The following is a 13,549-nucleotide window of genomic DNA, read 5'->3' as shown; positions in this document are numbered from 1 at the left end:
TCTCCATCGGTTCACCACTGTTAGTACACACATTATCATAACCAGAAACTGACATAGCAGAGGATTTGCTCTCATTAACCCTAGCACGCAGTCTTCTATCCACCCGTATAGCTAATTGCATAGCCTGTTGCAAATCCTCAGGTGTAGGATAAGCAATTAGCAGGTCTTTAACCTTTTCACTGAGCCCAGCAAGAAATAGACTTTTCAGAGCAGAATCATTCCACCCTGTTTGAGTGGACCAACGACGAAAATGTGTACAATATTTTTCCATATTACCTGATCCTTGTTTTAAACGTCTCAACTCAGTCTCAGCTGATGCCACACGGTCAGGATCATCATATAATAGTCCTAAAGCAGAAAAAAAACTATCCACTGCTCTGAAGCATGTATCACTAGGTTGCAAAGAAAAGGCCCACTCCTGAGGCTCTTTGCGCAAAAGTGACATTATGAACCCTACGCGCTGGGATTCATCCCCAGAGGACTTGGGTCTCAAACGAAAATACAATAAGCAAGCATTTTTAAATGAAAAAAATTCTCGATGTTCACCAAAAAATAAATCCGGCAAACATACCTTAGGCTCCAAGAAATATGCTCCAGGACAGTTACTCACGTGCTGACGGAGCTCGGCCACTTCCAGAGAGAGTCCCTGCAGGTGTTTAGCCAAATCCTGAACCGACACCATGATGGAACAAAAAAAAAATCTTTCCTTAGAGAATTTACAGGCTGGACTTACTGTTATGTTCTGCTACCAAAGCTAAGGAAAGAGAGGAGATCTGTCCCTACTATAAGACTCAGCTGAATCCCTACGATGTAACAGGGAACCTGATCCTGCGATCAGACCTGCTAAAGTCCTAATCTAGTCTGTACGGAGACCTATAGATTTGGGGAGGGAATCCCTACAAGTACTAAGGACTGGGAGGAATATGGGACACCTCCTAACAGAAATAGTAGCAGACAGACGAACAAACAAAATAGATAGAACATAGAGGTCCGTAGACCAAGCAAACTAACAGAGTAAGATACAGAGCACAGGCTAGCTAGAAAGTAGATATACAATGAAGTCCAGCAAAGCCAGAAGGGCGGAGCAGGATTAAATAGGCCAACAAGGTCATGTGACCAGCAAAGGAAAAAAAACCTAACAGCAAGGTTCTAACACTAGCAGGCTAGTAGCTGAGTTACTAGAAGCCGCTGGCAGACATGTAGCAGAGTTACTGGAAGCTGCTAGCAGGCAAGTAGCTGAGTTACTAGAAGCCGCTGGCAGACATGTAGCAGAGTTACTGGAAGCTGCTAGCAGGCAAGTAGCTGAGTTACTAGAAGCCGCTGGCAGACAGGTAGCAGAGTTACTGGAAGCCACTGGCACAGAGGTAGCAGAGATACTTGAAGAAGCTGGCAGACAGGTAGCAGAATTACTAGAAGCCGCAGGCAGAGATTGCATAGTTACTGAAGACCACAGGCAGACTGGAGAATTAAGGACTGGAAGCAGCAGGCAGATAGAAGGCATCATGGAGACTGTGGATAGGTATCAGACAAAACTCCGGAGTAACAAAAAAGTCAAAATACCATGGAAGCTGCAGGCAGCTAAGAGACGTCCTGAAAACCGCTGGAAATGTAGCAGAGGCCCTAGAAGTCCAGGAACAGGTAGCAGACATAACTCAGGAGTAACTAGAAAACCTCAATACCATGGAAGAAGCAGGCAGATAGGATGCGTCCTGGAGACTGTAGACAGTCAGCATGGCAATTAAAACCGCTGACAGGTAACTCAGGGACTGGAAACTACAGACAGTCAGGAGAGGTCCTGAAGACTGTGGACAGGAACTGTGCACAGGCAAACTAAAATGTTAATAAAAATTCTTAATACCAAGACACAGGTGTGTGTGTGTGTTTTAGAGGCCTTATGTAGGTCTCTCTAGGAGAATCAACATACGGGTGCATGCCGGGCTACTTGCAAAGCCCAACGTGGAGCACAAGAGAGTTTAGCTGACTGGGGTGTAGAAAGCAGAGCCCAGACCCGGAACAGGTGTGTAACACCATGTGATTTTAATTTCCGACGAGGTCAGTAATAGTACATAGCTGTGCCCTGGGACTTATGGACCAGCTACGTACGCACAAGTGGTGCGGGGCGATCGCCACCAGGTGTCAGCGGATTGTCACAGCTGATACCCGGTGCTATGTACAGGGAGCGGTCCCGCACCGCTCCCTGCACATTAACCCCTGCAATGCTGCAATCAAAGTCGATCGCAGAATTGCGGTGGCAAGGGGGAGGTTGATCGCTATTCTCACCTCTCCTGCCGGCGTCCAGCTATGTCTGCGGCGGCTTCCTCCTGTTCCAGGAGGCAGGACGTTACTTTCATGACAACATCCGGGTCACCAAGAGGCAGGACGTTACTTTGGTCATGCGCAGTGCGTGACCAAAGTAATGTCTCCACTGTGTGCAGCGCTGACAGGCTGCATGGCATAGGGAGCTGATACTATCTATGCCATGCAGCAGATCAGGCTGCAAAAAGTGAAAGTCCCATAGTGGGACAATGTGTAAGAGTTAAAAAAAAAAAGTAGAAAAGTGAAAAAAAAAAATTGTAAAAATATAAAAATGAAAAAAATTAATCCAAGCAAAGTACCCATATTTGGTATCGCCGCCTCCGGAACGACCTGACCTATAAAACTGTCCCACTAGTTAACCCCTTTAATGAACACGGTAAAAAATAAAAAACGAACCAAAAAACTGCTTTATCATCATACCGCCAAACAAAAAATGAAATAACACGCGATCAAAAAGACGAATGTAAATAAAAATGGTACCGCTGAAAACATCATCTTGTCCCGCAAAAAACAAGCTGTCATACAGCTCCATCATCCGAAAAATAAAAAAAGTTATAGCTCTCAGAATAAAGTGATACAAAAAAATGATTTTTTCTAGAAAATAGTTTTTATTGCGTAACAGCGCCAAAACATAAAAAAACTATATAAATTCGGTACCGCTATAACCGTACTGACCCGAAGAATAAAGCTGCCTTATCAATTTTACCACACACGGAGTGGCATAAAAAAAAAAACCATAAAAAGAATTCCGGAATTGCTGGTTTTTGTTTATTCTGCCTCACAAAAATCGGAATAGAAAGCGATCAAAAAATGTCACATGCCCGAAAATAGTACCAATAAAAACGTCAACTTGTCCTGCAAAAAACAAGCCATCACATGACTGTCGGCCAAAATATGGAAAAATGATAGCAAAATATGGCGATGCAAAAACTAGTCTTTGCAAAAAAAGCGTCTTTTAGTGTGTGACAGCTGTCATTCATAAAAACCTGATATGAATCTGGTACCGCTGTAATCGCACCGACCCGAAGAATTAAGTCGTCTAATCACTTATACCACACGAGGAACGGTGTAAAAAAATAAACTCTAGGGTTAGGGTTGTGCTAGGGTTAGGGTTGTATTAGGGTTGGGATAGGGTTGGGGTTGGGGTTGTATTAGGGTTGGGGTTAGGGTTGGTCTAGGGTTGAACTAAGGTTAGGGTTGGGCTAGGGTTAGGATTGGGCTAGGGTTGGGGTTGTATTAGGGTTGGGATTTTTTCAAAAGTAAAGAAAAAAAATGATGGCGACCAGTGTTGAGCGCAAGTGCTCGCTACTTGAGTTTTCATCGGGTGCTTTTGTATGCACTGAGCATCGTGGGTGTTCGAGTGACATGCTCGAGTTTCTGCCCCATATGCTTTGCAGCCAAAAAAAAACATTGCTGGGATCGCCTGCCATGCACGAGCAATCCGCGCATTTTTTTTTGGGTGTCTAACAACCATGAAACATGCGGGGCAGGGACTCGAGCTTGTCACTCGAGCACCCATGATACATGGTGCATACCCGAGTACCCGGTGCAAACTCAAGTAGCGAGCACTTGCGCTCAAGACTAATGACAACTTATTCAATATGATGACCTAAATCAAATTCTGTCATACCTCTGGGTTCAAAATGTACACTATACCCCTTGATAAAATCCTTGAGGGGTCTAGTTTCCAAAATGGAGTCAATTGTGAGGGGTTTCCACTATTTAGGCACATCAGGGGCTCCCGAAATGCAACATGGCGTCCGCTCTTGATTCCAGCCAATTTTGCGTTCGAACAGTAACACAGTGCTCCTTCCCTTCTGAACCCTGACGTGTGCCCAAACAGTGTATTTTCCCCACATATGGGGTATTGGCGTACTCAGGAGAAATTGCACAACAGTTTTTAGGTTCCATTTTCTCCTCTTACCCTTGTGAAACTAAAAAATTTGGGGCTAAAACATAATTTTTGCGGAAAAAGTGAGACTTTTTTATTTTCATGGCTTCATGTTATAAACGTCTGTGAAGCACCTGGTGGTTAAGGGTGCTCCCCACACATCTAGATAAGTTCCCTGAGGGGTCTAGTTTCCCAAATAGTGTCACTTGTGGGGGTTTTCCACTGTTTAGGCACATCAGGGGCACATCCGCTAATTATTCAAGCAAATTTTACATTCAAAAAGTCAAATGGTGCTCCTTCCCTTCCAAAACCTGCCGTACGCCTAAGCAGTGGTTTTCCCCCACATATGGGGTATCTGCTTACTCAGGAGAGATTGCACAACAAGTTGGATGGTTCAATTTCTCCTGTTACCCTTATGAAAATTCAAAACTGAGGGCTGAAAAACATTTTTGTGGGAAAAATGTGAAAATTATATTTTCATGGCTCCATGTTATAAACTTCTGTGAAGCACCTGGGGGTTCAAGGTGCTCACCACACATCTAGATAAGTTCCCTGAGGGGTCTAGTTTCCAAAGTGGTATCACTTATGGGGGGTTTCCACTGTTTAGGCACATCAGGAGCTCTCTAAACGCAACATGGCGTACACTAATTATTCAAGCAAGTTTTACATTCAAAAAGTCAAATGACGCTCCTTCCCTTCTGAGCTCTGCCGTGCGCCCAAACAGTGTTTTTTCCCCACATATGGGGTATCTGCGTGCTCAGGGGTTATTGCACAACAAATTTTGGGGCCCACTTTTTCCTGTTACCCCTGCAAAAATAAAAAAATTGGGGTCTAAAGTAACATTTTTGTGAAAAAAGTTAAATGTTCATTTTTTCTTCCCCATTACAAAAATTTCTGTGAAGTACGTGAAGGGTTAATAAACTTCTTGAATGTGGTTTTGAGCACCTTGAGGGGTGCAGTTTTTAGAATGGTGTCACTTTTGGGTATTTTCAGTCATAGAGGCCGCTCAAAGTCACTTCAAATGTGATGTGGTCCCTAAAAAAATGGTTTGCAAATTTTGTTGTAAAAATGAGATATCGCTGGTCAAATTTTAACCCTTATAGCTCGCTAATAAAAAAAATTTTGGTTCCAAGATTGTGCCTATGTAAAGTAGACATGTGGGAAATGTTATTTATTAACTATTTTGTGTGGTATACCTTTCTGATTTAAGGACATAAAAATTAAAATTTTAAAAATTGCGAAATTTTCAAAATTTTTGCCAAATTTCTGATTTTTTCACAAATAAACGCAAGTGATATTGAAGAAATTTTACTACTATCATGAAGTACAATATATCACGAAAAAACAGTCTCAGAATCAGTGCTATCCGTTGAAGCTTTCCAGAGGTATTACCTCATAAATTGACAGTGGTCAGATTTGTAAAAATTGACCCGGTCAGTAACGTGCAAACCATCCTCGGGGTTTTCAAGTAAATTGTTTAGTGTATGACCAGTATATCTGTGCCTGCTTTTTGTTGAGCTGTATATGCTATACATAGGTAATAACCTTTCTATATAAAATGTGAAATTGAATGAAAAGTATTTAAGCTTTGGCACTAAAATCAAACTAGTTTATTTAAAAATATATGTATTAGTGGATGCGCACACCTGCAAAATAATTTAAACAGTGACAAAACTACCACAATACTTCATGTTTAGTTTTTTTATGCAGTTTTACATAACTTTTTATAATACAGATGCAGTAGCTGTCAACTTGCTACGTTAATAATGTAGCACAGCTATGCGTTCTACACTATTTGTGGAGCTTGGTCAATCTCATTCACTTTAAATTAGCATAGTGCATATGAACTGATAAGTTGGCGGCTGTTGCATCTGTTGTTTCAGTTCATATTCACCAATTTTTAGTCCCTAAACTATATCCCCTCATCGTGCAGTAGCGGTGAGTGTTTGATTATGCTGGAGCGCAGCAAGATTCCTATGGAAATCAGATACTCACATACAGTTTATAAACAGGAAGGATCAGGTACTGTTGCATATCAGCAAAGAATCATTAAAGGGGTATTCCCATCTCCAAGATCCTATCCCAATATGTAGTAGGTATTATAATAATAATAATAATAATAATAATAATATTAGCAAATACCTCCAATTAGAAATGTAGTATAATTTTTCTATGTCTCTTTCCTCATGTGCAGACATTGCAGGACCTTAGGTATCCTTGGTTATAACCACTACTAGCTAACTGTTACTATATCAGTGGTCACAACCTTGAATACTTAAGGTCCTGCAATATGTGCACATGAGGAAAGAGACAACAAATCAGAAAAACTATACTACATTTCTAATTGGAGGTATTTGCTAATGTTATTATTATTATTACACCTATTACATATCAGGATAGGATCTTGGAGATGGGAAAACTTCTTTAAGGTATTGTAAGAGTACCATTGTATTTTTTTTTATGTTTTGTGTACACCAAATTGTATGATAAAGTTTAAATAATCACTGTTGATTCAGTGGAAAAGGAAAGTATTTTATTTACCTAAATTGACTTTTTCAGACAAAAAAATTACTCAAAAAGGCTGGTCACTAGGTGTCTTCCTCCTGCCTAACTTGCTTTCCCACTGCCTGTTGTCGAGCATAATCCATCTCTAGCAGCAGAGACGCTGAGACTGATTACATGCAGTGGGGCAAGTCCTTATATCTCTGCTCCTGCTTTCTTGCCTGTCAAACTGCATGCAGGAGTAACAGAGGGGCTTTCAATTCAATAGTAGGTAAGTCATTGGACAATGGCAGATGCAATGCATGTTGGGAAATGATTGAATGGAAGTTGCTGGCAGCATGCTGATAAAGAGGAACCACCCATTCAAAAAGTGTGAAAGGCAAGTTAGAAAGCTTGAGAATGAGACAGTTCCTGGTTATTTTAGACGGTAGTAGGCTCCAAAATTAATTTTACATTGTTGTGAAGGATTAAGGCTGCAAGACTTTGCTTATAATCTGGTTTTGGGTTGTGAGACTCTGTGATAAGGATTTATATAATGATACATAATGTATAGCCTTTGTTTTACCTTCATAGGAAAAATTGAATTGTCCTTTAGATTCTCTGGTAATGTAAAATGGTTAGTGTGTCTTTAAATTAGAACTGACTGCCTATCATTTGGATATATGATCTGAAGTGAAATGCAATTAGTAATTGTTAAAATAATCTAAATTTGACCAGCAAATAATAGGAAATCATTGAAGAATGTAAACCCAATTATTTTACAGAATGTTTACTTATAACTAAACCAATCGAACAAAATTACTTTAGCTATTAAACTAGATTAAATAGAAACAGAATACATGAAGTGTGTTATACATTTTTCACATTTGTCGCAGCTTTGTTCAGCATTATTATTCTTATTTCTACGATAATGAGGTTGTGACTCATAATCCAATTATTACACTACAATGCATCTTGGAAGTAATTGTTTCTTGAAGTTTCCGAAATACATTCTTTGATTGACGGGCTATACGGTCTGGGAGTGGTCCATTGGCTTTTTATTTAACAATATAGCATACAATATAGATTAAAGAGAATATCCGGGACGTTGTAATAAAAAAAATGTGCCTAAGCACTAACAAGGAGGTGTTGCTACCTAGCTGCCTGTTGTGCCTGGCGCAGTTCTTCCCCGGCACAGAATGGTCTCAGACCGCTCCGGCCGTCGATTGAGCTTCTTCTTCTGATGTCACGTCGACAGAGCAGTGGCTTATTTTCCGCTGTGTTCTGTTGACAGGGCAGGATTGCTGACGTCTTTCTGATTGACAGCCGGCTCCCTGCTGCCTAATTGCAGGGAGCCGGCTGTCAATCAGCACGATGTCGGCAGTCACGCCCCATTGACAGAGCAGAAAAGAAGCTGCCACTCTGTCAACATGACGTCAGCAGAAGCAGCTCAATGGCCGGCAGGAGCGGCCGTGACCGCTCTGTGCGGGCGAAGAACGGCACCAGGTGCAACAAGAAGTTAGGTAGCAACTAAATGCCTGTTAGTGCTTAGGCACATTTTTTATTTTTTACAAAGTCCCTGATATTCCCTTTAAAGGTATGTGCACAAGTATTATTTACAGCAGAAATTTCTGCCATATCATAAGAGATGAGCTTGCCACAACTTAATAAGTTTATTCTTTGGGGGTAAAATGGTGAAATATGCAGATGAACGAGCAATGATCAGCAAAACATGTAATGCAACACGAACCCAATAGATTTGTGATACTCTTAGAAGTACAGGATGTGCTTTTCAGCCGGCCTGGAGGTAATCCCTGGGGGTAAAATAGTACAGCTGTATGAACATAAATTCTGTAATTCTGCTTATTCCTTTGCCCCACAGATAAGGATTACTCTTCCACTGTAAGTTACAGCAGAAACACCCCCAACTAATTACACATTAACCCACAAATGGCTGCAGCAATGCATAGTAATAGTCAACCATTGGGGCCCAGTTGCCTCAGATGTTGGCACAGTTTCAGGAAAATGTTTGTGCCCTTAATAATACAATGAAAGCAAAATTCCCCTCATTGATAGTTCTTGGCCATGGAATCTCAAGTCAAGTCCCTTACCAAAAATTCTATTATAAATTCCTCAACAGGGGAACTTCATGTCCCCGCAGTAGTTGCTCACTCCTTGATGTAGCAGGTCTGATGACACGCAGGATCCAGCTTGGTGCTGCGAACCCAGAAGCCTGGGGACATAGAGAATGAATGTTAGTATCCTCTTCTGAGGTAATCCGCCAGGCTTTTGGCAAGTCCCAAATCAGGGAGGTCTGCAGGTGTGTTACAGCTTCAAGGTTCACTGTTTTCCTCTCACACTGGGTTGCAGAGTTGTCAATAATACCCCCTTTGTGCTCCTGTCCTGGGTCCTTCAAGGTTAAGTTGTCCTCTCTTAGAAATGGACAACAACCCCCCACATATTTCTGTTTCCAGCTAGCTTCTCCCTTCTTCAGCTTGCTCAGCCAATCAGTCCTCTCCTCAACTACTGCCCCTCCTCTTGTAGGTTGAAAAGAAGAACAAAAGTTCCTGGGAGTTGTAGTCCAAGGCAGTGCAGCAAACAAGGGATTATTGTCTGCTATTATGAAACCCTCTTTGCTCCTAGCTGCAGCAGTCTCTGTACACCATGCTTGTCATGTCTTGAGTACTGTGCATCAACTTGCTGGCTTCAAGCTTGCATAAAAATATAAACACACGATCCAGCAGGCCTTGAAATCAAAATATTAAAAATAGGTCCACAAATCCTTGCACGTTTTGAGTGGCAAGGACTATATTACTAAAATATTGCAGAGGACCGCACTATTCAATTGAAAATTACAAGTGATCTATCATTTACAAAGAGGGCTGGATAAATGATTACATCATATCCCTAAACAAACAAGTTGTTATCAGGATTTTAATGTTATATTTCCATATGTAATCTCAATAAATACTTCCGCTGTAATTTCAGTCTTTATACTGGGAAGAAATACTTGCAGTTATAAATAGAATTAAATATCTGTATTATCATTTTTTGAGTAATTTACAAATGAATTAATTTGAATTGTGTGGTCATTTGAAATTTTCTATGAGAGAGCACATGCTGCTTGAAATGCTTAAGAACTTATGGACTTATTTTTAATGTCTAATGACATCACCTCCTCATCATCCTAATCTGGTTCCAAGGCCTGTCTACCACACAATCATTATCATTTCTGACTCAGCTGACACTTTTATCAGTCCCTTGGCTTCCCTCCTGATTTTCACTTCGAGATTTGAACTTACTCAGTGTACCTACTCAGAGACTCTGTCAGCACAAAATGACTGTCCAAACCAAGTATAGGAGCTCTACACATCATGGTGGAGCCAATCATTTAAATACACCTTCCCACTTTGGAGAAATTACTGTACTAATGATTGCACTACAAAATCAATGTAATGCCGAGCTGTTACAGTACTTGGAATGAAGGCTAGAGGGGTCCAGCTATTGTACGTTATGCGACGCCACCCCATGATCTCAGGATTGGAATCAGTGTTACATTCCCTCTTGAAGGCCTCTTCATGGTGTTACTGTAGAGAGTGGACAAGCGAGACTAACTGTAAGCAAATGTAGCACCCTGAGGATTCGGCTGCTACAGGGGTATTGCACCTCAACCCAGAGGTGTGATATTCCACTCCCGGGTAAGGATGGAGTGTGGAACTGAGCTCAGATAGACTGCATGCACTACATACATCCCATTTCAGAGGAGCAGGCCGACGGTACTCCCACTTAGAAATGTGCAGGTACAACCGAGCCTGTTCCTGGCTGGAGTGGGAGGGGGGTGGTACATCCCATGTAGTGTAGGGGCAGATAGGGGGAGCAGTCTGGGTAGTGATAGGAGCTCATTGGGTGCTGGTCACCTGAGCTCACACATAGAGGGATATATAAGGTGGGCACCAACTAGAATCAGGGTCAGACGCAGAGAGTCAGCTGCAGAGAACAAGTTGGAGAGGAGAGAGAAGGAAACAGCAGCCCTGGAGAGAGAGAGAGTGGAGCAGAGAAAGACCCAGAGGGGGAAGACTGAAGGGACCCAAGAACCCAAATTAGAGCACCGGGTGAGGAGTCAGCATCAGGGTACCGGAACCCAAGCTGGTGGGGGCAAAAACAATCCCCAGCCAGAGACCGGAGATCGTGGGCAGCGTTTGCCACGGTCACCCACCACATTCACCCTGAAGGCAAACCACATGAAGGGTCAGGGAACCCAGGGCCAAGGGTGTCCCAAAAGAAGGCCCGAGGGAGCTGGACCTAGGTGAATCCCTGGTGGGGACGGCTGAAGAAAGGACAGAGGGAGAGCTCAGGGCCACGCTCCGGACTTGTTTGGGGGTTGGCTGGATCCAGGACCTGGTGGACGCAGCACGGCTCGGGTGGTCACTAGCAGCTGGAGTGACCAGTACAACATCTGCAGTAAGTAAACACCCTTAACTGCATAACCCGAGTCTGTCTTCATTGCCGGCTGCACCGCACCACCACAACCCCCATCCTCTGCGCCTGTCCCCTCTGAGGCTATACCCCTCCCGTTGGGGGTTATCCCACCAAGCTGCGCATCCACCATCAGCCTCAGCGGACCCTGCTGCAGCGGCGGCCACAGTGACCGCATTACAACGGGTGGCGTAGTCGACACAAAAGAACTTTAGTAACATCTGTAAAGCTGCCACATAACACTGAGCTTGACGCCCTGGGCACGGGACCGGGTCACAGCCGCTCGGAGACTACAACCCCCCCCATCTGATCCGGTGCCGGGTATTCCCCTCAAAAAGGAATATGTCCCAGGGGGCGCGTCAACTTTGGCGTAGTCGGCAGGATTACGTGCCCGCAACACCCGGGTACTGCGTGCCTGAATAAAAGTGCAAGTTTACCTCAGAAAGAAGTCTCCCGCCGGTTCCGGAGGGTCCACGCCATCGGACTCCATCACCAGTCGTTTCCCGCCGATTGTCCGCCATTTCCAACTTGTTCCCGCCATCTGCAGAGTTTCCCGCCACTGGGCGACGCTTCCCGCCAAAACCGCAGATTTCCCGCCTTGGAAGAGCAGCGGACGCCATTATGGGCGTGCCAAAGGAGGGCAGGAGGCCACCTCCCATCGTGGGCCAGGACAGAAAATGGCGCCAAAAGTGGAAACCGCCCCCACCAACAGAGACTGTGATGCTAGAGGTGTCTGTCAGCGTGAAAGAACTACCCCTGGAGCTGACAGTCACCGAGTTGCCCCGGGACCGCCCTCGAAGTGGGAGGAGACGAAAGAGAAGAGAAAAGATGGGTGTCGCTTGGAGCAGTCTGGAGCGAGCGCACCCGGAGGCAAGAGGTCTAACGAGGAGTAGCGAAGGAGCTCACCCGGAGATGGAGAGAAAGCAGAACAGCACCGGCCCGCTGGCCAGGAGTCTGCTAGAGACCGAGGAAGGAGGGCAGAGCAGCACCGGCCCGCTGGCCAGGAGCCTGCCGGAAGCAGAGCAGAGCAGCACCGACCCGATGGTCAGGAGCCTGCTAGAGTCCACAACCCCGCTAGGTCTAGCGGAGATCCTAGCGCAGCTCCCCCGAGACCGGGAGTGTGCACAAACTGCCCTGGAGGGCCTCGCAAGGAGGATGGCCCGGGTACAGCGCGAGATACTGGCGGAGTGGAGCCGGGAGATGACCCAGCAAGCTGAGACCAGTCAACGGAGCACGCTACCCTGGAAGAGGAAGCAGACCGCCTCTGAGGATGGCGCGGGAGGACCCAAGGCCGGAGACGGCGCCGAGAAGGGAGCCGAGCGCATGGAGGCAGGTAAAGGGGACGCCTATACCCCAAGCCGTGACACCGCTTACCTGCCCCAGCTCCCCGTCGCAGAGCCCGAAAGTTCCCCTGCTGTGCCCGTAGCCGCCATGTCACCGCTATGGACTAGGCCCCGACCGGAAGCCGCCGCAGCGACCCCTGTGACGTCACGCGCCTCGATCCGGAGCGTGACAAAGCAGGAATTACCACCAGCCTGGTCGCAAGGCCTAGTACCCCCGGGCGCCGCATCACCAACAGCGCCCCCTACCTCCGCGGAGCCTGCGGCCTGGCCGCAAGGCCAGGTAGCCCAGGGCGCCGCCGTCCTAACGGTGCCCTTCACCTTCCAGGTGCCCCAGGCCTGGCCGCAAGGCCTGGGCAACCCGGGCGCCACCACCACCGCGCCCGCGCCCGTAATACCAAGGGTGCCACACCTGGGGGAGGACCTCTTCAGCCAGCTCACATGGCCGGACGGGCGACCCTTCATCTGGCCCGAAGGATACCATGAGCTGGAGCGGCAACAAAGACTAGGGCCCTTGTGTGAGCCCCTGATCCCGGCTCCGAAGCCCGTGACTCGGGTCTCGCCTCCTTTAGAAGAAGCCCAATTCGTGTGGGACCCCACGGGAGAAGATTTGATGGGGTTCACCGGAGAAACTCGGGCAGTCGCCGCTGAGCGTACTGAGTGCTGTCGTCAGCAGCTAGCAGAGTTTGCGAGGGAACGGGAGGAGAGGCGGGTCAGAGAACAACAGGCCCAAATCCGGAGCGCGGAGCAGAAGAGCCGGACTAGGAGGAACCCCCGTGCAGCGCACTGTCCCCGCACCATCGGGACGGTGATAAAGTTCAACCCGCAGCATGGGTGGGGCTTTATTCGGGACCATAACAACCGCGGTGACGTTTTTGTGACCCGCAGAGACGTCGAGTCCCACCTGCCGGAAGGTCACAAAGGCCGTGACCTCTACGTCGGAGACGAGGTCACTTTCACCCGGCACAAGTGTGCCAAAGGACCTTACGCCCTCCACGTACACCGCTTGACGGAGGAGGAGTTGCGGTACGGAGAGGAGGAGCCA

This window comes from Phyllobates terribilis, unplaced genomic scaffold (assembly GCF_046119375.1).
Source record: "Phyllobates terribilis strain yellow unplaced genomic scaffold, ASM4611937v1 Scaffold_1__5_contigs__length_1240528914, whole genome shotgun sequence".
NCBI classification, from domain to species: domain Eukaryota; kingdom Metazoa; phylum Chordata; class Amphibia; order Anura; family Dendrobatidae; genus Phyllobates; species Phyllobates terribilis.
This window is presented reverse-complemented; position numbering follows the sequence as displayed.